This window comes from Manis pentadactyla, chromosome 3 (assembly GCF_030020395.1).
Source record: "Manis pentadactyla isolate mManPen7 chromosome 3, mManPen7.hap1, whole genome shotgun sequence".
In the NCBI taxonomy this organism is placed as follows: Eukaryota; Metazoa; Chordata; class Mammalia; order Pholidota; family Manidae; genus Manis; species Manis pentadactyla.
Genome location: NC_080021.1, coordinates 139,833,488 through 139,860,789, shown reverse-complemented (window position 1 = coordinate 139,860,789; position 27,302 = coordinate 139,833,488). Strand labels below are relative to the sequence as shown.

General features: G+C 41.2%; 1 long non-coding RNA gene across 2 annotated transcripts; it reads right to left on the bottom strand.

The window, feature by feature from the left end:
• Window positions 1–6,331: 6,331 nt before the first annotated feature.
• Window positions 6,332–21,372, bottom strand: LOC130682972 (uncharacterized). 2 transcript variants are annotated; one of them, XR_008996485.1, is made up of 3 exons: window positions 21,126–21,372; window positions 17,703–17,772; window positions 6,332–11,722 (listed from the first exon to the last, which is right to left on the bottom strand). It is a non-coding gene; the product is annotated as an uncharacterized LOC130682972 (long non-coding RNA). The 2 variants fall into 2 exon arrangements; XR_008996484.1 differs by lacking the exon at window positions 6,332–11,722 and adding an exon at window positions 14,687–14,959.
• Window positions 21,373–27,302: the final 5,930 nt, after the last annotated feature.

Here is a 27,302-nt window from a genome sequence, read left to right as displayed (position 1 = left end):
CAGACCGGCTTTTTTCACTCAGCTATATGCATTTAAGATCCTTCCATGTCTTTCTGTAGTTTAATATCTCATTTTTAAAAAGTACGGAATGATATTCCATTGTCTGAAGTACCAGAGTTTGTTTATCCATTCACCTGGACATCTTGGTTGCTTTCAAGTTTTGGCACTTATGACTAAAGCCACTATAAGCATTTGCAAGCAAATTTTTGTGTGTATGAGTTTTCAGTTAATTTGAGTAAATGCCTAGGAATACAGTTGCTGGATTATATGGTAAAATTATGTTTAGCTCTATAAGAAACTGTTAAACTGTCTTCCAAAGTGGCTATACCATTTGCATTACCAACAACAATCAATGAGAGTTCCTGTAGCTCCACATCTTCATCGCCACTGGTGTTGTCAAATTTAGGATTTTAGTCATTTTGAGAGTGGCATCTGTAGTGGTATCTCATTGTTTCAGTTTGTAGTTCCCTGATTACAAATAATGAAGAACATGTTTTCAAGTGCTTATTTGCCATCTATGTATCTTCTTTTGTGAGATGTCTATTCAGATTTTTTGCCCACTTTAAAATTAGAATTTTTTATGTTTATTATTGTTGAGTTTTAAGAGGTACTTGTATATTTTTTATACAAGTCCTTTATCAGACATTTGCAAATACTTTCTGTCTGCAGCTTATTTTTGATTCTCTTAACAGTGTCTTGTGAAGATCAGATGTTTTTAATTTTAATAAGGTCAAATTTAGCACATTTTTCTTTCATGGGTTGTACTTTTAAAAACGTATCTGAAAACTCATCACCAAACCGAAGGTCTCCTAGATTTTCTTCCATGTTTCCTTCTAGAAGTTTTATAGTATTATGTTTTATATTTGGGCAGTGACCCATTTTGAGATAATTATTGTGAAAGATATAAGATCTGTGTTTGAATTCTTATTGTTGTTGGTGGTGTATAAGGGAATCCAATCTTTTCAGTGCCATTTATTGAAAAGATTATCCTTTTTTCATGGAACTGTCTTTGCTTATGTGGTAAAATGAGTTGACTATATCTGTGTAGGTGTGTTTCTAGACTCTCTATTGTGATCCATTTTTCTATATTTTATTTTTCTTTCACCAGTAATAGTACTGTCTTAATTACTGTAGTTTTATAGTATGTCTAGAAATTGGGTTGTGTCAGTCTTCTGACTTTGTACTTCATCAGTATTGTGTTGTCTATTCTGAGTCTTTTGACTTTCCATATAAACTTTAAGAATCAGTTTGTTTGTATCTACAAAATAGCTTGCTGAGATTTGGTTATGATTGCACTGAATCTATAGATCAAGGAATTTGGTATAATAATAATAAGTCTTTCAATTCGTGATACAGAATATCTTTTCTTTATTTAAATCTTATTTGATTTCTTTGATTAAAGTATTTTAGCTTTCTGTTTACAGATCCTGTACATGTACTTTTTTTAGATTTATAACTGACTTCTCTTTCTCTCTCTCTCTCTTTCTCTCTCTCTCTCTTTCTCTCTCTCTCTCTTTCTTTCTTTCTCTCTCTCCCTCTTTCTCTCTTTCTCTCTTTCTCTCTCTCTTTCTTTCTTCCTGCCTTTGGATTTCTCCCTCTCTTCCTCTCTCTCTCTCTCTCTCTCTCATTTTCTTCTCTCCTTTCTTTCTTTAAAAACATAGTATCGTGTTTTTAATTTCAAATTCCAATTGATCATTGCTGACGTAGAAGAAAACATCTGACTTTTGCATATTAACCTTTTATAGGTTTTCTGCAACCTTGTTATAATCATTATTAATTCTAGGGATTGATTTTGCTAATTCTTTAGATTATCCATACATGTATTCATACATTTAGTGACCAAAGACCATTTTATTTCTTCCTTCCCAATCTTTAGATCTTTATTTCCTTTTCTTGTCTATTGTACTAGCTAAGATTGCCAGTATGATGTTGAATAAGAGTGATGAGAGGAGACATCTCTACCACATGTTTCCAGTCTTAGGGAGAAAGAATCAGCTTCTCACCATCAAGTATGATTTTTTGCTGTAGGTTTTTCTAGATGTTCTTTGTCAAGTTAAGGAAGTTCTTTATTAGTAGTTTGCTGAGTTCCTTATAAAATTTATTTTTTATCATGAATGGGTGTTGGAATTGTTAAATCTTTTTTCTGCCACAATTGACATGATGGTATGAGTTTTTTCCTTTAGTATATTGATGTGGTTACATTAATGTGTTTATATTAATTGGCTTTTGTGCAGAATCAACCTTGTATAACAGAATAAATTCCATTTGATCATTGTACATAATTCTTTTTATATATTGTTGGATTTAATTTACTACATTTTGTTGAGGTTTTTTGCATACATGTTCATGGGAGATATTGGTTTCTAGTTTTCTTTTCCTTGAATATCTTTGGTAATGCTGGCTTCATAGAATGACAGAGGTTGTGGAGAATTGATATAATTTTTCCTTAAATATTTGGTAGAATTCACCAGTGAACCTATCTGGGTCTTGTGCATTCTGTTTTGTATGGTTATTAATTATTGATTCAGTCTCTTCATAGATATAGGCATATTCAGATTGTCAGTTTCTTCCTGTTTGAGTTGTGTTGCTTTGTGCCTTTCAAGGAATTCATCCATTTCATCTAAGTTACCAAATTTACAAATATAGAGTTGTTCATAATATTCCTTTATTATTTTTTTAATGCCTATGGGATCAATGACTTTTCATTCATTCTTGATATTAATAATTTGTGTCTTCTCCCTCTTCTTTTTCTTGGTTAACCTGGACAGAGATTTTTCAATTTTATTGATCATTTTAAGAAACCAGATTTTATTTCATTGATTTTTCTCAATTTCCTATTTTCAATTTCATTAACTTCTAGTTTATATTATTTCTTTTCTTCTGCTTGGTTTAAGGTTAAACTGTTCTTATTTTTCAAGTTTATTAAGATGGAACCTTAGATTATTGATTTTGAGATTTTGCTCTTTCTTTATGCATTTCATACTAGAAATTTAGGCATTGCTTTTGCTGCATTCCTTAAACTTTGTAAGTTGTATTTTCATTTTCATTTAGTTCAAAATATTACTTATTTGACCCGTATGTTATTTAATAACATTTTGTTTAATTTTCAAATATTTATTCTCCAAAGATGATTTCCAGCTATCTTTTTGTTACTGATTTTTTGTTTAATTCCACTGTGGTCTGAGAATATGCTTTGTATGATTTCTATTCTTTCAAATGAGCTCAAGTGTCTTTTGTGGCCCAGAATGTGCTCTATTAGTGTGAATGTTCCATGTGTGTTTGAGAATGTGTATTCTGCTTTGTTGGATGAAATATTTTATAATGTCGATTAGAACCAGCTGATTGATGGTGCTCTTTAGTCCTTACTGATTTCCTGCCCACTTGATCTATCAATTACTGAAAGAGGGATGTTGTAGTATCCAAAGTGGATTTTTTTCTTTGTTAATTTTTCCTTACAGTCCGGTCAGTTTTTGTTTCATGTATTGTGATGCTCTGTTGTTAAATGCATACACTTTAAAGATTGTTATGTCTTTTTGGAGGATTGATCCCTTTATTATTATGCAATTCTCCTTTTTATCCCTGATAATTTTCTTTTCTTCTTGTCTGCTTTATCTGAAATCAATGTAAATTAATTTCAGCATTCTGAAATCAATCTCCAGCTTTCTTTCAATTACTATTAACACGGTATACCTTTCTGTATCCCTTTAGTTTTAACCTGTTTGTCTTTATATTGAAAGTGGGTTTCTTGTAGACAACATATAGTTGGGTCTTGTTTTTTGATCCACTCTAACAGTCTCTGTTTTTTAATTGATTTATTTAGACCATTGATGTTTAAAGTGATTATTGGTACAGATGGATTAATATCTTCAATGTTTGTAACTGTTGTCTGTTTTACCTGTTCTTTGTTTCTTTTTTAATCTTTCTTTTTCTGCCCTCTGTGCTTTTAACTGAGCATTTTATGTGATTCCATTTTCTCTCTTCTCTAGCATGATAATTATACTTCTTAAAAATTTTTTAAAATTGGTTTCCCAATAATTGCAATATATATTTCCAACTAAGTTAAGTCTATTTTCAAGTAACACTGTACCACTATAGTTAGTGCAGATAGTAACAGAGTATTTCCCATTCTCCCCTTCCATCCCTTATAGCATTTGTCATTCATTTCATTTACCCGTAAGCTATATATTGTTGCTATTATAATTTTGAACAAACTGTTATTTACTAGATCAAGTAAGAATATGAAAGATATAACATTTCATTAATTTCATTTATTTATTCTCTGGTACTCCTTTCTTATATAGATCCATGTTTCTGACTTATATAATTTTCCTTCTCTGTTAAGAGCACTTAACATTTGTTGTAGGCCAAGGTTTGCTGGTGATGAATTCCTTGCTTTTGACTGAAAAACTCCTCATTTTCATTTACTTTTAAAGGATATTTTTAGTGGATATAGAATTCATGTTGGTGATTTTCTCCTACCCTCTCAACACTTTAAATGTTTTACTTCACTCTCTTCTTGCTCACATGGTTTCTGAAGAGAAGTCTGATGTGATTCTTATTCTTGTTCCTTTATAGGTGAAGTGTGTTTTTTATCCAACTGCTTTCAAGATATTCCCTTTTTCTTTGGTTTTCTGCAAGTTGGGTATAATACATCTAAGTGTAGATTTGTTTTGACATTTAACCTGTTTGGTATTTTTTGAACTTCTTTTATCTTTGGTTTTGTGTCTGTCACTAATTTTGGAAAATTCTCAGCCATTATTATTTCAAATATTACTTCTGTTCTGTTATCTCTTTTTCTCCTCTTAGTATTCCAAGATCACATATGTTTCTCGTTTTGAAATTATCCCACAGTTCTTGGATACTCTGTTCTGTTTTTTCAGTCTTTTTTTCCTCCTTGCTGTTCAGTTTGAGAATTTTCTATTGACATGTCTTTAAATGGGATTCTTTCCTTGAACTGTGTCCTATCTACTGATGAGCCCACCAAAGATTTTCTTTGTTTTTATTATCATGTCTTTGACTTCTATAATTCATTTTAAGTTATTTCTTAGAGTTTTCATCTCTCTGCTTACATTACTTATGTGTTCTTGCATATTGCCAATTTTTTCCTTTAGAGCCCTAAACATATTTATCATAGTTTTTAAAAATTCCTGATTTGATAAATTCCATAATCTCTGCCATATCTGAATATCATTCTGTTGTTTCATTTGTTTTTTTCAGACTGTATTTTTTCTTGCCTTCTAGCATAACTTGTAATTTTTGGTTTGAAGCTGAGTATCATGAATTGACTGATAGAACAGAGGTAAATAGGACTTTACTGTGAGCTTTTATGTCAATATTTAGTAGTAGTCCTCATTGATATGGCTTACCAATTTATCATATTTCAAGTTTCTATATATACTTGATTTGTTTCTGGTTTCTTTTGTTGCTTTGTTAGATATTTATCTCTGTGTCAATAACACACTTAAAAATTACTACATCTAGTAAGGCCAACACTCTCACCTAATTTTTCTTATTCAGTAGTGTCTTGGCTATTCTTGCCCTTTGCTGCCAGGGTTAATTCATGTTTGTTACCCTCTTTGAGATTCAAAGAGCCTTTCAATTTTGGAAGACTGTTTCATTTAATTATGGAAAATCTTCTACCATTATTTTTTGAATATTTCCTCATCATTTTTCCCCCAACTTTACTCCATATTTTATTAATTAGATTATTATTTCTATATTACCATTCTTGTTAACATTTCTATTGTGAAATAGATATGTTATGAAATAGATATTATTATGAAATAGATAATTTTCACATATTTGTAGACTTATAGGAGTCTTGTATTTTATTTTTGAATTTTTTCCTGCTTAATTTTGGATTATTTTCTTCATGATACAGTGGCTGCTCTCATTTAACCATCTTTTATAATTAACACTTGCCTTTTAGTCATTTAAAAAAAGACTATATTCCTTTCCAATATGCTCAAATTTTCTAAAACATCTCCTAAATGTTCCTAAGTTTTTTTCAATAATTTCTGTTTCTAATATGGCCTTCACTTTTGTTTTGTTGTATTTCATTTCACGTCCTTTGTTTGTCCCTTATAAGACCTTATATTTCTTCCTCCTTCCCCATCACTCTGAAATCATATTTCATTTGATCTCTTTAATTTTCATGAAGATGTTTGATCATAATCTCAGAATGATTATGGCATTTTTCTGATATGTATTCGTCATCTACTTTGTTTCATTGTGTTCCTTTCCTCTTTCTTTCTTGCAGAATATTCATATAAATTCCATGGTAGTGTCCACCACTGAACAGTGGAAGTCTTCCTGGACTGGCTGTTTGTAAAACAAAAGCATAGGGATATGCTGGGATACACTAGGATAACAGGAAAATTTGCTATGTTGCTCTGGATACCATGCCATTGTACTCTGCCTGGTTGGTGTGATTCTTTGCCTGGCTGGGGGAAATCACTCTGGCTCCTTGGTCACAGGTTCCTGTTTGGCAATTTAAACATTACTTATCTTCAGGTAATCAACGCTGCAGCTCTGCATGCCATCCAGGTTTATTCTAAACCCAGTCTCACTGATAGCCTGTTTCTTGCAAAAATAAGTTCTCTGTGGGAAGCACACCTGGTTTACCCACATACTGTGACCTGCTTCTCCAAGTAAGGCACCTCATTTTACCCCTCTGGTGGGCCATCTAGATAACATGGAGAACATGTTATCTCAGGTCTGTAGAGCTCAGACTTCTGAGTCTTCCCTTCCCTGGGCACAGTTTTCACTGCATTCAGATGAAAGTGGAACACTTCATACATTGAGGTTCAAGGATGAGGTGTTTCCTAGTGTTCCTTGTTATTTTTGGTTAGTTTAGAGGAGAAGAGGGAATATAAATTTCTTTTCTGTAGTATCTCAAATAGGAAATAAACATAACACTGTGGTTGATGAGAAAAGAGAGTTAAGTTTGCCAGCCATCACATCCACATTACTACATAGGTTAACCTATCACAGTACTTAAGTAACCAGATGCACCTCTTGTTTTCTTTTTAATCACCTTAGAGCTTAGATTTCTTTCTCTTCTAATTAAATTTAGCAAGCCAAAAACTAATATTAAAGTTGATCAGCAAAGCTAATGCTTTAACGTGTGTCTAATGCCTAAGTCAGAAATGGCTCCCGACAGTAGATGTAAATGTTGCTTTGTCTACTCCATCTTATCAATTCCCTTGCTTTTTTTCAGAAAAGATTTTTTTTTTACTCCAAGCAAAATATTTAACTGTAAACATTAAAAAAAATTTTTCTTGGACTTACATGGAAAAAAACTGTTAGACTAAGACCTACATTTTGTCTAAATAATAAAAACTGACAAGGAGCACTTGCCTTTGATACTACCTATTGGTCTATTTAAACCATTGACCTGAAAGTAAGTGACTCTAAATGTGTATCTCTTTACTAATCATCTGAACCATCCAGGCTCTAGGGAATTAAACAATCTAAAAGCAGCACATTTTATAATAGTCCCTGGGATTTTCACTGATACTCCCACATGATCAATTCATGGTTGTCGCCTTGCATAAGTTGATCAACCTACCAGGGCCGTGCACTATTGTAATTACATTTCTTTTTGACAAGGATGCATTAAGTGTGACAATACGGGAACCCCTTTCAACTTGCATTAATTCAATATAAATCCAAAGCTTGCAGATTCAGCAGGATGGTCTATCGTGGCTTAATTGGAATTGCTGGTCAAGCACATTGATTCTGCTTCACTCAGGTAAAGATGAAAGTACCTGCAACAATAGCTATTACATTTGAAGGTCATTGAATTGTAAGGAGGCAAGACGAGCAAGATTGTAAGACACACACACAAAGTAATGGAATTTCTATTGGGTATCTGGGAAGCCTTGAGTGACACAATATCAATTGACCTTGAGATTTCATATTTTTGTGACTCACAGCATTTGCTTTTATGTTCCAGAGAAATGTAATGATGTTTTAAAGGGAGATTAAAGTAGCCAGTTTTAATCTCTGGGAAGCTTACACCTGACATGATTTATTTGTAGACTTCATGACAATATGAAAAACGAAGACCCTAGTTAATTTTGGATACATGTGACACAAGGGTAAAACCAATCTTTCGTTAGACTCCTCTTGATCTCAGGTGCACACATAAGAGGCTGTTAGCTCCAAATTCTTCATTTCCAACCTCTACATACCGGATGTTGCACTGCCCTGATGTGTCCCCTAGCACAGTCTCAGGAAATGGCTCATCATGCACCCATCTGCCTGCCTGACCATCCAGTTTTTACCCTTTGCACAGTTCAAATAAGCCTACATGAGCACTCTCAGTGGAACACCAAGTTTAAGTACCAAAGCTGTACTTTAGTTATTTAAGGAAGGAAGAGAACATCAGCTATTTCAAATTTTAGAATCCAGCTTGGGCAAAAAGAGAATTGTCACATTGTCTATCGTGTGATCTTCTGCAAAAATAACATCAGTTACAGAGGAATATGGAATGTCCAGCAAGGTAAAATACAAACAGAAAAATTAAGACCAGAAGCATCAGATTACAAACATTTTACCAAAATCCATTAGCCTGTAGAGAGCTCTTGGTGGAGTTGGAATATGAGTCTTCGCTTTCCTTTCTGCCTCATACATTAATGCTGATCTCACACCCTTGTTGCTCCACTGTGGCCAAGGACAGTGTAATCAGAGGGTTCCCATTGCTAGAGCATTTGAAAAGACAAGTAGAAATTAGCTTCAGCATATTTAACTAGTCTCTGCCCCACCCCTTCTGACCCCAAGGGTAACACTAGCCTCTTACAGTTCATCCTCTGAGGGCTGGCTTATGGTTGTCCCCTTCTCTTTGGCGGTGACTTTAAATAACCAAGTTCTTATTACAATCTGCAGACTTAAAATTAAGTTCTCATCGCGACTTCTCAGGGCACACCTAAGAGGCACTGTTTATCCCCAGCCAAATCAACTGTTTTCCCAAGTGACCCATTCCTGGAAATGTTACTGTTCCTAATAACCATCTCAAATACGTGTTTTCATTTAATCTTTCCTTTTACCTCCATTTCACATGTGTTGCTGCATGTCATGCCGTTTCTATAGGGATCTGCCATTACATCATTGTGGGAAGTATGAAATGGGGTTTGTTTTAATTAAAAAATTACTTTTACTCAGATGGTGGCCGGGCTTGGAAATGTTCTCTGTTGCCCTGGGGGTTTTCAGCCAAGGCTAATGTTTGTGTGCGTGCATGTGCGTGTGTATTTTTTTTGGGGGTTCGGGGGGGAACGGTCTCTTATTTTGTGAGAGAATCCATTGCCTTTTTGTCCTCATGCAACACAAACTGTTTTAGGCAAATGAAGGCAGAGCGGGAAGAAGAAATTTCCTTAGATGCTTTCTGCATGGAAAGCCGAAGCGAAGCTATCCATCTGGGTACAACAGGCAAGGATGCAGCAGAGTGCCCTCTGCACCCCCCTCTGAGCAACACACAGGAGTCTAGTAGCTGCATCTCAAAGACAGAAATCCAAGGACAAGGGACCCCAGCTTCCACTTGGAAGCTTCTATAAACTGCAAGAGCGAATAGGGGCATTTTGTAGTACTTTATAACAATGGGTCCTTTGGTGCTGATTCCAGGTTTTATTACTCCTGTTTTATGTCCTACGAATAGTAACAGACATTTTCCTTTTCTGTACAGCACTGTGCACCACTGACCTAGACCAGAAGCAGCTCTGCACTGGCATTCAAATGTCATTCTCCCTCTCAACTGCGGGAATGCTTTGGTTCCTATTATATTTCTGGCCTTTCATATTCTTGGTGGTGCATCTGCTAAAACTCAAGCCAGGTATGTGAACATGGTTGAAAAGACCTATACGGGACCAGTGACACCTCCCCGCAGAGCAGGATGGTCCCCTCCCGAGATGCCCCACTGTCAGTGGGACTGGTACTGACTTGCTTTCCCAACTGAGAGGGTGGATCATATGACCCTTTGGGACTTTTTGTCTTGGTCGCTTTTTAGCTAACCACACACATCACCTGATCTCTGGCTGGGGTCCAGGACTGAGGACAGAGTTGCTCTGTGTAGATTTTTCCACAGTAGACATTTGCACTCAGCTGTGGGAATAGAATAAGCATGGCTACCATTTTTCCTATTACAATGGGGTTATCTGGGCATAAACTTTAGAAACAAGCATGGGATTCTAGCATGGGCTGGGCAGCTTGAAAACACATTCTCTGTCCTGTACCAGACACCAAGCACTGCATCCTTTCTGTGCTTTGAAAGCTTCTGCATTGTGTGCTCAGCTATACTGCTGCATCTACAGATTGCCATCTCTGGGAAGCAGCCCCATGAACTTGAGGATGGTGGCAATCTCAAGTGAAGCATGTAAGTCAGTGGTAGAGGCAGATGATTGTGAGATCCTTTATTTTGCTTAGAAAACAAAGAAACAAACAAAAATGATGAAGATTCAATACAATGCCCCCTCCTGCCCCCAACTTCTTGCAAATTCATGGTGCTGAATAAACTATATCCATGTATTGGTCCTTTTAGAGGCAGTATAGTTTTGAATGAATCTGCTTGGAAAAATATGTATTTGGTGAAGAAAAAGATAGTCTGAGTTTTAGGAGCAGTGATACTCATTTACATAAATTATGGAAAGTGAAAATTGAACATGCCATGTAACATAACCACAGTCAGGATCAGAGAGATGATCTCTCAAGGTCTTTCCAGCTCTCAGATCTATGCAAAAATGAATTTGATTTTTAGGTTATTTCCTCTTATTTCTTGTTGTATATTCTTCCCTCCCTCTTCTTTAGACCAGGAGAAGTATTTCAACAGGAGATAGTTATGGAAAGTTATACAACAAAAGAGTGCCCTAAGAAGGGCTTTGGAAGAAAAGAAAAGAAAATGGACACTATCCCAAGGGCCAGAAAAATCAGACAGTTGTCATTAAGCACCTACCATGACTCAACTTCATCCTTCCCTCCCTGCAGGGCTCTGAGAGGCTAAGTAAATGGCAGAGCTTGGATTTGAACCAAACAGCCACTGTCCTTCAACCCCGTTTGGGCCACTGTTCCACACTATGCATCTGCAGGTGGGAGCTCTGACCTCATGGATGAGGCACGTAAGTCTCCCAGAGCAAGTGGACCTTCGCAAGAAGGCACAAGCTAACTTTCCATGGCCTTGAAGTAAAAATAATACCTGGGCAGAAATTATGCCCTACTCCCATCCCCTTCTTCTTCTTTTTCTTCTTTTTTTTTTTTAGATAATTGGAGGGAAGAACAGAGAAGAGAAGATGAATGGGGGCCTATGGTGCTAAAACAGGATGTTAAAATGAGCATTTTGACTAGAGCCCTAAGGTATAAATATAAGACACCAACTGGGGCACTAGACCAAGAAAAGCATGTTCAAAGCAGGTACTGGGAACCCGTCAGAGCTCCCCAGTCCCCCGTGCAATGGTGATGAAGAGAGGGATTCTAAAGAGAATTTCTTTGGTGTGACTCACCTGGATGCTGTGAGTTCCAGGGCCACCCCCAAGAGGAACGGTGGGAGGTGCTGCTCCCTCACCTGGAGCAAGAGGAGGGGCTTGAGTTCACTCAGCCAGCGTAATATTGGTCCCCAGAACCCAGGCAGAGGAGTGTCTGATTCATACCTGAAGACACGTAAAGCCTGCCTTCTGCTCTGGTGGAGGGTGTGAAGGAGGGCTGCTCCTGCCTTGGCCATGTTCTCCCAGAATTCCTGGAGGCAAAGAGTGAGCAAATGTCTCCAGGATCAGAGGCGGCCACACCAGAGTAAGGGCTGGCATTTTCGACCTTGTCCAAGAGGGGCCATTGTAAATGTGAACAGATTATATTAGTTGATTCAGGTGGGGGGTCATATACATTCACTCAACTAGAGACATTTCAAGTTGTATGATTATGTGTATGTTATACTTCAATAAAAAATCCTGCTTTTGAGAAAAAACTGAAGAAGCCTCGTTAGTGAGAAGTGAGAAGTGTTGCTAGATTCCTTCGGGTGCGGAAAGAGTCAGCAAAAAGTTGGAGGAGAACGCATCAACCACGCCATGGGAAATTTCGGGGGACTGGTCCTCAGCAACCAGGGAGGTTTCAAAGACTTCATGGAATCTCAGAGAGGCACAGCAATCTTTAAACACAGGCAGGGCCCATGGAGCCCACGGCCTGCTCCCACAGGAACACCCCTCCTTCCCTGCTTGCCCTTTGGCGCTGGATGAATAGGAAACCAGGGTTAGCGAGCTGGGGAAGAGGCCTGGGAGGGACAGAGGAATGTGACAGTCCTGCCCTCCCTCATTGTCTGTGGCTTTCTTTTTTTAACAGCATGTTCCAACTAGGGAAAGGTGGGTCCCTAAAACGCTGAATGAAGCTGGGAGCTTTAACTAGTACATGTGTTTGGAATTCTAAGTATAAATAGAATCTGTGTTTTGCAACTCAAAGGACTCAGACTTTCTATTACCTAAGCGTGATCAAAAAGTCAAGTTTTCATCCAGGGGTGGGGGTAAAAATGGCCCTACTGAGCAAGTTAAAGGACAATAGGAGAAGAATATAAAGTCGCTTTATATTATATCCAAGTTGTCCATTTTACTGGTTGCTGTAGTTTGAAAGGAAGACTGTTACATTACCCCAGAGTAGAAGCCAATCATTGTAAATGCAGCACTCTCCCACAGAGATATAACGCAAGCCGTATATGTTATTTAAAATTTTCTGATTGCCACATTAAAAAAGGAAAATAAACAAGTAAAATTAATTTAGTGATGTTTTTACTTAACCTTTGATGTGCAATCAATATAAAAAGTTTTATTGAGATATTTTACATTCCTATTATACTTTTATACTAACTCTTGGAAATCTGTGTGCATTTTACACCTTTAGCGCATCTCAGTTTGGACTAGCTGCTCTAAAAGCACCCAAGAGGCACATGTGGCTAATGGTTGCCACATTTGACGGTGTAGTCGTAAGGTCCTTGATAGGGTGGAAAGGATCTCAGACAATGATCAGATTCCATGCTTGAGGGATGAGGATAACACAGTGTACCCAAAGAGAGCAAGAGGATAATTTAAAATTCTGTTTTCATATATGTCGGGTATGATGAAGAAACATCTGGAAAGCAGAGAAGTAATGGGTAGTAGAGGAGAGCCGGAAGGGTCCTGCATGGACTGTGATTCCACCACCCATGTTGCCACTGGAAACTGACCTGCACCAGCTAGGAAGAGTGCAGACTGAGAGGACACCTGGACCAAGGGAGTAAAAATAAATTCAACATGCTTTTCTGAAATAATAACTACTGGATTTAAGTATGCATGAAAATGAGCATAATATGCCCCCGTAAGGGGCCATTCCTGGTCTTTGCACAAACCAGCATGCTTGTCTGAAATAATAAGTTTCACACAGTGTGCTTAGCACCCTAGGCAAGGTAAGTATTGCTATTGTTCTGGTTTTGCAGAAGAGGCCAGTGAGACTTCAGTAAGAGGAACCACACAATCAATGTCTTGCTGTAGAATGTTGTCACTGGGGGAACCCTGGAAACCAGTGCGTAGAAAGTCTCCCTTCACAGACAAGAAATCTGCTGCTGAAAGGAGAAGCAAGTTGTTCAAAGGCACATGTATAACTGGAGAGAGGTCCTCTGGGTCTAAACCCAGAGCTTCTTCCTGAATAGCAAGCACAGCATGATCTCAGGAGCACCAAAGTAGGTCTCCTGTCTCTTCAAAGAACCTGCAATAGAGCAGAAATAATGATGTTTTTAAAAAATATGAAAAGCCTATAAAGGCATGGAGAGTGACAGGTCTTCTTGCAATGGTGCCTTGGCTGTGAGTGATGTCAGGAGATCTGTCACACGTAAACCAAAGCCTCGGGATGTCTCTGATGAAGGACTGGGGTGAGCGTGAGGAGTGGGTCCTAGCAGTGCTGGCAGGAAAAGTGGAAGGTTGCAGGAGAGCAGGAAGGTCATCAGAACTGGAGGCTTAGAACACTGACCATTTGTGAAGGGCATCGAGAAAGTTAGGGGTGTGGTAGCAGAGAAATGGAGAGGGTGCGGAAGGAGCTTTGTAATAAGGAGTTAGACTAAGGGAAAAGTCAAAAAGAAAAAAAAAAGCAGCAAAATGATTGGCCTGGAATAGATGTCCAATAATTAATAAATGCAGTTTAGAACTGTAGTTTTTGAATATAAGGAATTCAGAGAGTCTGTAGACCAGCTCCATTCAATAGATATATGAAGGAAGCCACACACATAATTTCAAATTTTCTAGTAGCTGCATTTAAAAAATAAAAAGAAACAGGTGAAGTTAATTTTAACAGTGTATTTTATTTGAACCAATATATCTAAAATATTAACATTTCAACAAGTAATCAGTGTAAAAGTATTAATGAGGTACTTCACCTTCCTTTCTCATACCATTTCTCCAAAACCTGTTGTGCATTTTGCGTTACCAGCTCATCTCAATTTGGACTGGTCACATTTCAAGTACTCAACAGCCATATGTCATTGGTTTCTATTATATTGGACAGTGTAGTTCTAGACAGCGTCCTGCTGCATTTTCACCTTTTTTGTCCTTTGTTTAACAAACTTTAATAAGCATGTGATTTTTATGTGAAATTTCAAAACAAGCAACACTAAAAAATAAATCATTGCTTAGAGATGTGTAAGGGGCTGATCAAGTTAGAGTGAAATGCAGAATGACTATCAAAAACGTAAAGATAATAGTTCCTTTATTCCATGAGAAATACATGACAGAATTAGAAAAATTAAGCAAAGGAGAAAGAAATTAAAATCTACCTAAATCTCGGATGAGGACTGCAATTTCTTTTCTCTTCTTTTTGATCTTTTAAAGAGGGAGAATCTGGAACTGAATGAGAGCATGATGTGTCGTGGGTGGGGCAGGGTAGAGCCTGCTACATCGTGAGCCTTGGTTGCTGCCTGCTGAATGGAGTTTCCAAAGTCCGGCTCTTGACTACATAGAGGCTTCTGGCAAAAGGAAGAGGGAACATTTGAAATATCAGGCAAAGGCAGATGATGTTGGACACTCAGCCAAGCCTGCTAAAGCCTAGGAGAGGACACCCTAAAAGATGAGAAAGCAATTAAGGACATTGACTTTTTATCTCTTTAAGAGATGAACTTAAACAATTTACTGGAATCTAAAAGAATTTACTAGAAGAAAAATGCACACAAGCCAATAATGTCATAAAACCATTAGGTATGCAGGGTTTCTGGAAGAGCGGCTGTAAGTGCACGGTCTATGTTCAGTTTGCACTGGCATCTTGGAATGGGAAGAACTTTGGAATGACAAGTTAGATTGAAAACCTGTTAAAAGCCAGAAAATAATGAGTGTCCAATCCATAGATGGAAAATTGTCAGTCCCTTATGTCTTCACGTGACTTGGTTTGATGGTAATTCAAGCAAAACTTCTGAGTTTTCAACCAGCCCTTAATGGCAAGGAAAATGAACCATTCAGAGAAAAGGAGTTGTAAGAGGAATAATGTACTTCAGTTTAGTGTCTGCAGAGAGTAAATTTGGATAATAAAATTTACTTAAGAGGAGAAGATATCTGAACAAAGAGATGGTAAGTAGCTGCAGCTGTGAAACCTGGCTTGTAGTTTTGCAAGTGAAACCTCCTTATTTGTGACCATGATCTTCAATGACCTTCCTCTGACCACTGGACTGGAATGTGTATCACACTTAACAAAAACTCATCCACAAGATTAAGGCAGACCCCATTTATCACCTGCTTCCGCTATCCAGCCCACCGTGCTCAGTCTAGGGTTTGTCTCAGTGTTGTTAGTTCAATAAGAGACTAGGAGACTAGGATAGCTGTTTCAAAGCTGGGGTTTCCAGGGCTTTCCTTTCTTCCTGCTGAGGTCTGGGAACCCCCATCAAGTCTAAATGGCAGCTGGAAGTTGTCGGTTACATTAGGGGAAAGAGTCAGAGAAACACATAATGTGTAAAAGCCACTGTGGCATGGAGGCACATGGATCCCTTCCATTTCCAGCTCCAACACTGTGGGAACCCTGCTGTTAGGCCATAAAAACAACTACGAACAGCAAGCCTCAGGATGCAGATGTGCATTGCCAGCTCACAGTGATCTTAGCAACACAGGCTTTTGATATCTTGGGGAATGGGTCTTGCTGAGCAGTTTTGAGTGCTACCCCAAGTAGATGAGAGGGCTGTTTTCTTCTCCATTTATCTCAATGCAGCTTTGACCGCATAGCTGGGGATTGTTAGAACCTCAGAAATTAAGTGTGCTCCATTAAGTGTGCCGAAGCTCTGCTCTGTTTATCCTCCCCCTACTGGCCATCCCAGCTTTTATTGCTGCCCATGTGGATGGACTGCTGCAAAGATACTCAGGGTTTCTGGAAAACCAAGTCAAGGGCTCTGATCTTGTCTGGGCTCAAAAGTCAGATGTACTTGTTTGCTGCAAAGATATGGTTTCCAGGAAACCAAGCCTGGGCTCTGATCTTGACTGTGCCATGGCTGACTGGAATAACCTTGAGGAAGTCCTGTCACTTTTCAGGGGTTCAGAGAGACCGGGATGAGCTAGTGCTAATGGCTTTAGAACTGGACTCCATGGAGTCTGCTCAGAGGCTGTGGAAAGTGGAGACAGGGGCAGGGAGAGAAGGCCTCTAGCATCTTCCACCCATCCCAGTTGGGGTATGTCTACAATTACCTATCGACTGTTCTGCATACTGGGATCCCCTAAAAGCTTTTATTTTAAAAAGGGTTACATGGCTTAAAAAATTTTAAAGTCACTTAATTCGATGGTCTCTCACCTACAAAATTCCGATTTTGTGATTTTTTTGTGTTAGATTTGAGACATTTTTTAAAGTGTTTGTGGATGGCTGATGCAGCAGATTCCTTACTGACTTTTGTATTCTTCTATGGAGTATATTAAAGACAGCATAATAATATATAATAATAAATAATGACTTTTTGTTACTTATTCTACAGGGATGGCTGCTGCCTTGATTTCAGCAGTGGCTGCCAATTCACTAATGGCTGGGACATATAATTAGAACTGGAAAATCTGGTTCTAGTGATGACTCTGCCACTAATCATGGCCTTCAACATATATATGCTTCACTGTCTTGGGAGGCAGGCAGAATATTGTGTAATTAGGAGGTTGAGGTGTGGAGTCAGACTGCTTGGGTTCAAATCCCAGCTCCACCACTTACTAGCTAAACGTTTTTGGGTAAGTTATCTTATGTCTCTGCACTTCAGTTGTATCATCTCTAAAATGGGAATAATTATACTATCGACTTCTTTGGGCTGTTATGAGTGTTAAATAAGCTAATTCATACTTTTTCCTTGTGTATAATATGCAGGGGTTCAACTGGGTGATAGATGAAAGAATCAACTGGTTTTTTAGTTTAGTATGCATCCTTGGGGTCCACCATATGCCTGGCACACAGAAGGTACTCAGTATATGCTTGCTGATTGGTCGCCTTCTCCCCATAGGAATTGTGTAAGAACCTATTTACTTGACATCTGTCTTTAATATACTCCACAGAAGAATACAAAAGTCAATAAGGGATCTGCTGTGTCAGCCATCCACAATTACCTCATGGAATTAAAAATATCCAGTGTTAAGATGAATGAATTAAGGACATCAACCATTTATGGAGAACTAGTTCCTGTAGTCAGAGCCCAGTCAGGAAACAGAAGTAGCTCAAGCCAAAAGTTCAGCAGAGGCTACTGAACACAGAGAAGTACTTACAAAGGGTCCAGAAGAGCTAGAAAGCCGGGAGCAGAGGGTCAGGCAGTCCAGAGATTAGCCACTGCCGCACCTGGGGAGGCGGAGGAAAAACCAAGGGATGGTGCTGTAGCAACCTGGGTGCAGAGCACCTAGCGGCAGCTGGCAGCCAGCACTGTGCAGGCTTGCGCTGTCTGCATACACTAGCTACTGGCAGACTGGCAGGCTGAACAGACAGCTCCCCCTCCTGACTCCCACCCCTGCCTCCATTTGGACAGATCCTTGTAGAAATCTGCTGGTGAATGATGAGAATTGTGGTTTGCAGAGGTGTATGCCAGGACTGTGAATGGATCTGAGAGCAAACTGGTCTAGCACTGCTGTCAGGCACATCCTAAACGAGGTGCCTGCAAACCATGTCCCAGGGTCAAACCCAGCCCACTGCCCATTTCTGTAAGTACAGCTTTATTGGGAGCACAGCCCCAGCCGCTCATGGATGCATTGCCTGTGGTTGCTTTTCCTACCACACTGGTGGCGTTGAGTTGCTGTGACAGAGACCACGTGGCTGACAAAGCCTAAAGCATTTCTTATCTGGCCTTTTACAGAAAAGTCATGGACCCTTTTTCTAGATTACACCTGACCTGACAGCCACCTGCTGGATAAGTATTTCTACCTTCTTTCACAGACGGGGAAGCAGGCTCAGAAAACTTGCCTGAGGACAAGCATCCCAGGCCTGAATGACACTTGGACTTGGCCTTCCTCCGGTCTGTCACCAAACTTCAAGTGCTTTCATTGTACCTGTAGCCTCTGAACCCAAAGAGATCACTGCCACAGGTGCCCCTCAGGCCCACTGAGCTACCCCCAGCTCCCAATCATCTGTAGAAGCAGGCCTCAGTTTGGTATCTCTCCATGGCTGCCCCTCTCTGCCTCACCATCAAGTTCACAGTAGCTGAGGAGTTGGGGTTGTGCCAGTTAGAATGGGCCTGGGATCATTTCACAGGAGAGAATCAGAGCTGTTCTGGGGCTTGAAGCTCTGCATTTGCTAGACTTTCCTTTCCAGGAAGGCAGCCAGCCCTTCAGAGGCTCTCTCTTGCCCCCTTTCCTGTTCTGCACAGTCATCACAACTAAGCAGGAAGAGCAAAAGATTTGGGAGAATGTCTCTGACATAACGGAAATCAATGTTAAAACAAGATTTGCTTTATACAATTTACAGTATATCAACTCTTTAGGAATGCTTGTCTTATAAAGCTAAGTACACCTGTCTGATAAAAAAAAGCCCTCAAAATGGAATATTATTGCCAACATTTTTCTGCATCGCTTAGAGATTCAACTTGGGTCTGAGTCAAGCTGTATTGTCTTCACACACAGCAGTGGAAGAAGCTCCTGATACATATGTGAATTTATATCTGCTGGGAATTCCAAGTGATTGTGGGGTAGACCCTGCTTGACTTGCTGTGCCCACAGAGATGCCAAGAAATTGCATCTCTGGGAAGAATATAACAGGGTAAACTGAATGCATGTGAGATTAATGGAATTGGGATTGACACATGATGACACACAAGAAGGGCAGAGCCCCACTGTGCTATTATTTGACTTAGTGTTCCACCAACACAGTATTTTTATAATGTGATGAGTGTGCTCTCTTGCCTCCATGAAAATAATACTCCTGACTCACTCCTCATGGGATAACTGACACCAGCTGTGTTTCTGAAGCCATGATGAGGTTCTGCTGGCCACCCAAACCCTCCTCCACCCTATTTCACTCCCTTCCCTGACATGAGAGGTTTGGCATGACTTAGCCTACTTCTGAGAGCTGGCACAGGGCTGTGGCCATAGGAAGGAAGTCGGAAGAGGCATGGAAACAGGCTCTCCCCTCAAGCCTCCAGAGGGAGCACGGGCCTGCTGGCACTGTGACCTTAGCCCAGTGAAGCTGGGTTTGGAATTCTGGCCTCCAGAACTGTAAGAGAACAAATGAGTGCAGTTTTAAGTCACCAAGTCTGTGGTATTTGTCACAGCAGCCACAGGAAACGGATCCAGTCTCCCACCACAGTTGTGGTATGTAAGAATTGTGCTTGAGGAACAACGCCAAGTAGAAAGTCAGAACGTTGTGTGCACCGCGAGGGGCAGGATCTGGGTGAGTTAGGGTGTGAGTGACTTTGGGGCTCTGTTCAGTAACTCTGAGAATAAACCCACTCGCTCTTCCAGGCTGAGGCAGAGTTAGGAGGGTGCTCCCAGCACTGGCCCTTAGTCTCTGGCCTAGTCCCCCACCGCCCCTATGTCCCAGCCCCTGCCATGCTGCTTGGCCATCCAGATCTGCCATCCGGCCCACCTGATTCACATCCGTGTCACTCATGTCAACCTGGCTTTGCTGATGCTGGAAGAGACTGTCCCTCCTAGGGTTAGTTAATGCCCAGAGACAGCAAACAACGCACCAGGAGAGTGTTTTTTAGGTGCAAACCAACAAATCTGAAGTCCGTACCCCAGTCACCTCTTTTGTCAGGCCCTCACACTCAGGCACCTGGCTCTCTGCCCTTTGCACCCCAGGGTCAGGTATGAGACAACTTGGGACAGCCCTGCACTCCAGATCCCACTGAAATTATTCAAATTACCTAACTGAAGCCTACTTACCCCGTCCTGCCCACTCCTCCCTCCAGAAACCACAATAAGGGCTCTTGTTCGCCACCTCCCCTCACTCCCTCTGCCTCCTGAGCGATCCTGGTGCTCCTCCACACGGCCCTGCCTGGCACCGTGTGTCCTTCCTCTTGCGAACTGTGAGCACCAACCTAACATTTCCATTGCAGTCATCTCCCAACATGTTGGGCTCAGCATACCTGAATAATAATAAAACCTATGTTTTGAAAGATGTGTGCCCATACCGAACCCTGGGCTGGGGTGGCCTAGGAGATCCAGGTTATGTATGTCAAGCTCTTAGCCCCACGATGAGCAAGACAGAGGGCTCTGGAAATGCCTGACCTCATTCCTCCCTTCCTTCCCCTTCCTTGACTGTGACCTCATTGACTTGCTCTAGATGCTCTAATCTTTCCCAGCAGCCTCATTGCTTACATCTCTCAGTTTATGCTGGCATTGTTCCTCTTCCCAGAGAGCTGCCTAAGCACTCCTCTCCTCCTGCTGTCCCACTTTGACAGGCTGCGGGTGAGGTCAGAGTGTGGCTGCTGCACCAGCATTTGCCTTGCTCAAGCAGTGCTGTCAGAGCCTGGGCTCGTGCTCTTTCCTCCCATCCTTGGTCAGAGATCTGTCAATACCCAGATCCTGGAAGCAGTGTGTTCCTCCTTTTGAATTTGGTGCAGACATTGCACAGATGAGCTCTTCCAGGCCAATGTACAGCCCCTCCTTCCTGGAGCAGCTCTGTGGGTGACTCTCCAGTTTTCCTATGTTCATCATCTATTCTTACCTCATATCCCCATCCCCTTGGCTCAGTCTAGAACTTACCTCTAGGGTTTGTCACTTCTCATTAGCTCCTGCTCCAGAAAGGTACTGTGGAGAGACGGGTTGTCTTAGGTGGTTTCCCCTAAAAGCAGAGCCTGGGACAGGCAGTTTATATGGCAGTCGTTCCTAGAAGGTGAAGTGTGGGGTGGAATGGAGAAGGAGCAGAAGCTAATGGAGATGCAACTGAGCCAGTCACCACGGTGGCAACTGAGTCTCAGTTCCCCGGGCACCTCTGAGGAACTGCCTAGAATGCACCTTGGAATTGTCCTTCTTAATGTTAAGAGCCTAGGATATTTATCTACCAACCCCTGTGACCCAGTGGTAGAGGGTTGCCCTGGGCATGTTGACTCCTCCCAGTTTCTAGGATGAGCCTCGGCCTGGGCTGAGTTGTCCTCCAGGACTTCAGAGAGAGGCTGGAGGCAGAAGAGCAGGGAGGCACTGAGATGAAACTCTTGAGATAGGAAGTTGGCAGCATTCATAGAGCTTCTGCCTCAGGTGTGCCAAAATCAGATAGGCTTATAGAAAATGTTCTGCACAAGGTGACATTTAAATCAGTCAGCAGTATATTTAGAGAAGGATTTGGAAGGCAGAGTTTAAAATGGATGACCTAAACTTATAGTTTCAAAATCACCTGTAGGTTTTGTGTGCCTGTGTCATTCTTGTTCCTCCTACATACAGGAGAGGACGTGACCTGCTTACCACCAGTGATTCCTTTGGGATGGATGATTAATACTTTATTGGTTACTTACACTCCCTTTGCCTAAATAGACTTGCATCATTCCCTCTTTAATTTGATCAATAAATTAATTAACGCAGTCATTCCCAAAATGAGACTGGTTAATATTTTGAGATGTGAATGCATGTGATGTCTCTCCTTTGCTTTTCTCTCATCCTAGCAGGTCCTGGCTATACTTCACTGTCTCAAAAAGATTCTGCTTAGGGCTGAGAGCAGTGGAAGCCAGCAAGGAATTCTGACTTTTATTTTCGAGAGGTTTAGCCGGGGAAGCAAAAAGGTCATGATCTAGACAGTGTGTCTTTGAGAAGCCCCTCACTCCCAGAAGGGAAGGAGATGGCCCTTGGCTGAGGGGGAGAAAGAAGTGAGAGAGGGAACTAGAGTCCTGGGGGAGTGCGGATCCGGGCCTTGCTCTCTGTAAGGCTGCACAGGGAGCAAGTCTCTAGAGCAGAATGGCTGGCTGACAACACCTAATTCCTATGTCCCAAGTCAGGAACACAAGTACCAGAAGAGGCTGTAGTCAGAGACAATGGATATCTTAGCAGCAACCAGGGCAGAGAGGGGACAGAGCCCTGTACCCATAGGACTTGGACTTATTTTATACATAGTAAAAGGTCTTGGATTATAATAAACTCCTTCAGGAAGGGAAAGGAAAACGAAGGAGTGTGGGTAAGTTTCTTGCCAGCTTGGTGAAGGGGGGCCTTGAAGTTGGTAATTGAATTGATTTATTTAAAATAGGGACTTTTGGACTTGGATGCAGGTACCACACAAACATTTATTGAGTGTTTACTGTGCGGCAGGCATCATGCTTGACAATAAGAATATAAACATGACTGAGACACAGCACCTTGTTTCAAAGGTGCACACGTCCCACCAAGGAGGCAGACATACAAGGTGATGGCGATTCAAATATACATGTAATATGTATGTATAATAATAGAGATCTCCTGGTTAAGAAGCCTAAGCGGGGGAAAAGGGGAGAGTTAAGAGGAGGGTTCTTGAAAGGATGATGTTTAAAACTTGAGCCTTAAAAGGTGAATAGCAGTCGTCCCTCTGGAGGACGGATTGGAAGGTGGAAGTCTGCACACGCAGGGAGAAGTGAGCTCTGGCTGTGTGCTAGTTCTCTACTGCTATATCACAAATTACCACAAAAGTAGCACCTTAAAATAACACACATATTTGCTATCTCACCAGTTAGGACGCTGGGCACAGCTCAGCGGGATTCTCTGCTTCAGGTTGTCATCCTGCTTCGAAACATAAGAATGTCCATGGTTCAGTAGTGAGACTACAGTTAAGAAAAAAATCTCCTATAATACATCATCTCTGCAACCCATTTTGATAAATATGCTGGTTAATTTATTCCTCTCCTCACCACCCCCTTCCCCAATGGAAACTATTGTTCAATGTCACTGTTTTGGAAAGAGGTAAACTTGTACTGAAATGCATGATGCTGACCTTGGAGACTGCATTTTCATTTGTTTCTCCTTTCCATTAGTTTTTAAACATTTCCATCTGAACAGGAATCATATGAACATGAGGTTGACACTCTCCCAAGAAGTGGCCAATGCCAACAATAGCTCAGGAAGGCTGGATTTGATGATTTGCACATCTTGAGAAACTGCTGGAATTTCCAAGTGAAGCACTAGAACCAAGAGGGTCCAGACTCCCAGATTTACCTGGAGCTTAGTTATAACTTGTTAAGCATACTGATTCTGAAGAGACTCAATAGCATCATAGGTTCTTATTTTCTCAGCATCTTTCAATTCATCTGCCCTGGAGCTAGCCTTGTAATCCAGGGCTCCCAGTAAGATTCAATGTGGTATCATAATCTTGGGCCCAATTATCTTAATGTGGGATTTACACAGTGCTAAAAAGAAGGGGGCTGAGGTCACTGCTCTTCTGGAGCTGTTTCCTTTAGAATTGCCCCGAAGCATCTATGTACATTTTCTGGCCCTAGAAGTTGCTGGGTTTTCTTGTCTTGAAAGTTGTATTCTGAAAGAGGACCTGGAGACTTAGCTACCTAGCGACAACTACTTTGCATGCAGTCTGAAAAACTTCAAAGAAATAAATTCTACAAGCAAGGCCATGAGTCTACTGTAATCTAAGATGCCTGGTAGAAGTAAATAACCATTTCTGGGCTCACATAGCTTCATCTCAGGCCTCAAAGAATTCACATACATAAATTCGAGAAACCTGAGCTCAAAGAAACAAAGCATTATGAATAAAATTAGAAACCAAGATTATGGGACACAACAGGTAAAGGAAGTATATTTGATATTTATTCACAAATACTTACTACATCCTCTAAGTGTCAGTTACTGACTATTTTAGGTACTGGAGATATAAAAAATAAAAAAATATTAGAAAGTGTATCTACTTTTAGATATTTATATTCAAGTTAGATATATCAGCTATGTGGTCTTTGAAGGTAAAAGGAGCTACAGAGAAAAATAAAGCAGGGAGTGGGTATAAGAAGTATATGTGAGAAGACGACATTGGAACAGAAACATGAAGTGAGGAAGTAAGGCGTGTGCCTTTCTTGGAGTCAGGCAGGAATGTCCTACAGAGAGATCAGTCAGAGCAAACACTTAGAGGTGCTGTTATGCGTGGCATAGAAGGGAGGTCAGGATGCCTGAGCTGGAGTCAAGTAGAAGAGGTGGAATATAAGGTCAGAGAGAATGGAAAGAAGTTAAAAAGGGGGAATAAAAAATGATTATGTAAAAAAAGAGACTATTAAAATCCCTAGGCAGATATGCAACTGAGACAAATGAAACTTCCAAGGCTGAAAAATATCACAGCTGATATTTAAGAGACATTGGATAGTTTAACCATCGATAAGAAATGGATGAAGAGAGAATAAGTGAACTGAGAGACAGAGTTGAAGGAATTCTATAGAATAGAGCCAAAAAAGACAAAGGAATGGAAAATATGCCAGGCCTGCCTCCTGCACCTGTCCCTGAACCATTGCTGTGCTGGGCACTTGGGCAGAACCATCCGGGGCCTGAGCTGGGAGCTGGGGGTGGGGGCAATCCATCCCACCCTTCTCCTCAGAGGGTGGTCTGAGTGCTGGGGAACTGACCCTGATGCCCACCACTCTGCAGAGGCTGAAGGAACTTCTGTTACACTGTGGAACAAAGCCTTCCACAAATTCCTGCAGCTCTTAGCAGAGTCTGTGGTGGTGCTTGAGGCCAGGGTTGGAGCAGCCCAGCCCGGGCAGCAGGACCCACATCGTAATGTGGTTGTAACCTCTGCTGGTGCTGGGCCTGTTTGCCTCACACTCTTCCTTTGTTCTTCTCCGGTTCTGCATCGCAAGGGGTCAGGCTTCCACCTGCATTTTGTAGGCCCCGAGGTCAGCTGGCTGCTAGCTGGGTTTTGCCAATGGGAGGCACAGGCAGACCACAAGAGGGCAGGGAAAGGGAGAAGCCAGTTGTCCCCTCACTGTGCCCCAAACAGTGTCCAGAAGTGGGAACGTCTCCTCTGAGTGCGTGGCTCCGAAACCCTCTGGATGGGCCTGGCCTGGCTCCAGAATCCTCCCAACCTCCCTGCTCCATCCACATACTTCCCTCTGTCCCTCCAGCCACAGTGTGGTCGCCAGTCTCTGGGCTGCACCACCATCTCCCATGTGGCTTCTCCACTCTCCCATTCATGTCTGTGCCATATGTCACCAGGTCTCAGGGCTACATTTCCTCTGGCTTATATACTTAGTGAGTTTTCCTTTTCCTCTTGCGCCGAACCCAAGCCTTGGATTCCTTTCCAACCAAGGGTGGCCTGGGGAAGCAAGGGTTACATGCTGAACCAAATTCAGCTGAGATCTCCAGGGTGTTACTGATCCTACCCCGATACTTCAGTAAGCAGCTCTGTTTTAAATTAAAACACACATCCCTTCTTCTTTCCCTCCATCTCTGGAGTCAGGGGCTGAGGGAATGGTGTCCTTGGGGATGAAGTATTGGGATGGTCAATAACAGTAATGACAACTGATGGAACGTTTAGGCTGGATTTACAAGCAGTACTGGATCTACATTAGTGCAGTAGGTTTTAAAATAACATCCATGCATTAGATGATATCCAGATTTAATGGAAAAATAATGACTGCATTAAATCAGGTTTTATTGTTATGGAGGGTTTTAATTTGGCAGGACCACTTTCGTTTTGTGATCTAGAAAGGGCTCAGCTGAGGAAGGGAAGGTGGGGCTTCCATGCTGATTCCTGACCTATATCTGCTCTGCACTCACCCAGAAATGATCGCACCTTTTAAACAGGTTGACCTTTTTCTTTCCATTCTTTTTTCCCTCAGACATTGGTTTTCACTTCTTAAAACCATACAGATTAATTTAAAAGTAATAAAAACTAAACAGAAGTCATTGTTCTTCCCTTCTTTATGAAATGCAGTTTCCATAGTGGGTTTTTTCTTTTTTTTAAAGAGGAAATGCATCATTAAAGTTGTTGCATTATTTATCAGAGAAGCTAATGAAATCATAACTACAGTAACTGAATACACGCAGTACAATGCTGGTTTGAAACACTGTCTATGAAACCCTAGTTAATCACCGTGGAACCAGTGCCTTTTATCCTTCAGCTCATGAAAACAAACGCATTGCAGTCTTTGTGTAGAGGCCTCAAAATTCTCAACTCTTACCAAGGTAAGAAAGTCGCAGTTCCAGGGTGACAACAAAATTTCTCAGAGTTTGCTAGCAGAGGCAGGACCCACAGTAGATTTTAATGGGACCTCAAAAACTGCTTAGAAGGTTGTCACCTTTCTTGCTTGTCTCTTGCTGCAATGCTACCTGTTAAGTTATTGATCTTTCCACCTGCATAGGTCAGTTGTTGTCACAGGGATAAAAGCTGTAACTGTGGAGAGAGAGGAAACCGGGGAAAACACACAGATTGCTTCAGAATTTTGCAAAGGGGGAAGTGGAAGTGAGGGATTTAAGTGACTTGCTGAGAGCAGAGTGAAAACCCAGATCTTTGGCCGGTCCTCCCTGCCTTCCTCATGGTGATGTGGAGTGCCTGCGGCCTGGGCTTGGAAGACCTGGAAAGGGACGGGGGTTGCGAAGCTAAAGAGAGCCTAAGGAGGAGATCGTCTCCTGGGCTGGCAGGGAGCCCACATTCCCTGTCTCCATGCCGATACCCCACCACCTCCCTTGTCCTCCCATCTGCTGCCCTGCATCTGTGCTTCACTCATCATCTCTTCCCCAATATCTCCTCACAACGAGGAGCATGAGTCATGGCAGGGCTTTTCTGGCCAGGCGAGCAAACCCCAAGCATCTGCGGAGACCCCTTGGGGGTTCTCTGGTACCCCACTGAGGCCAGCTTCGGTGGCCTTCGCGGGGAGTGGGCTGGAGTCTCATTGCTCCCTATCTGGAATTAGTGGTGGTTTATAGAGGTGACAGAGACAAGTTTAAGCCACTGACATTTCCTTATTCCATCTGACATGTCTGGAATGTCAG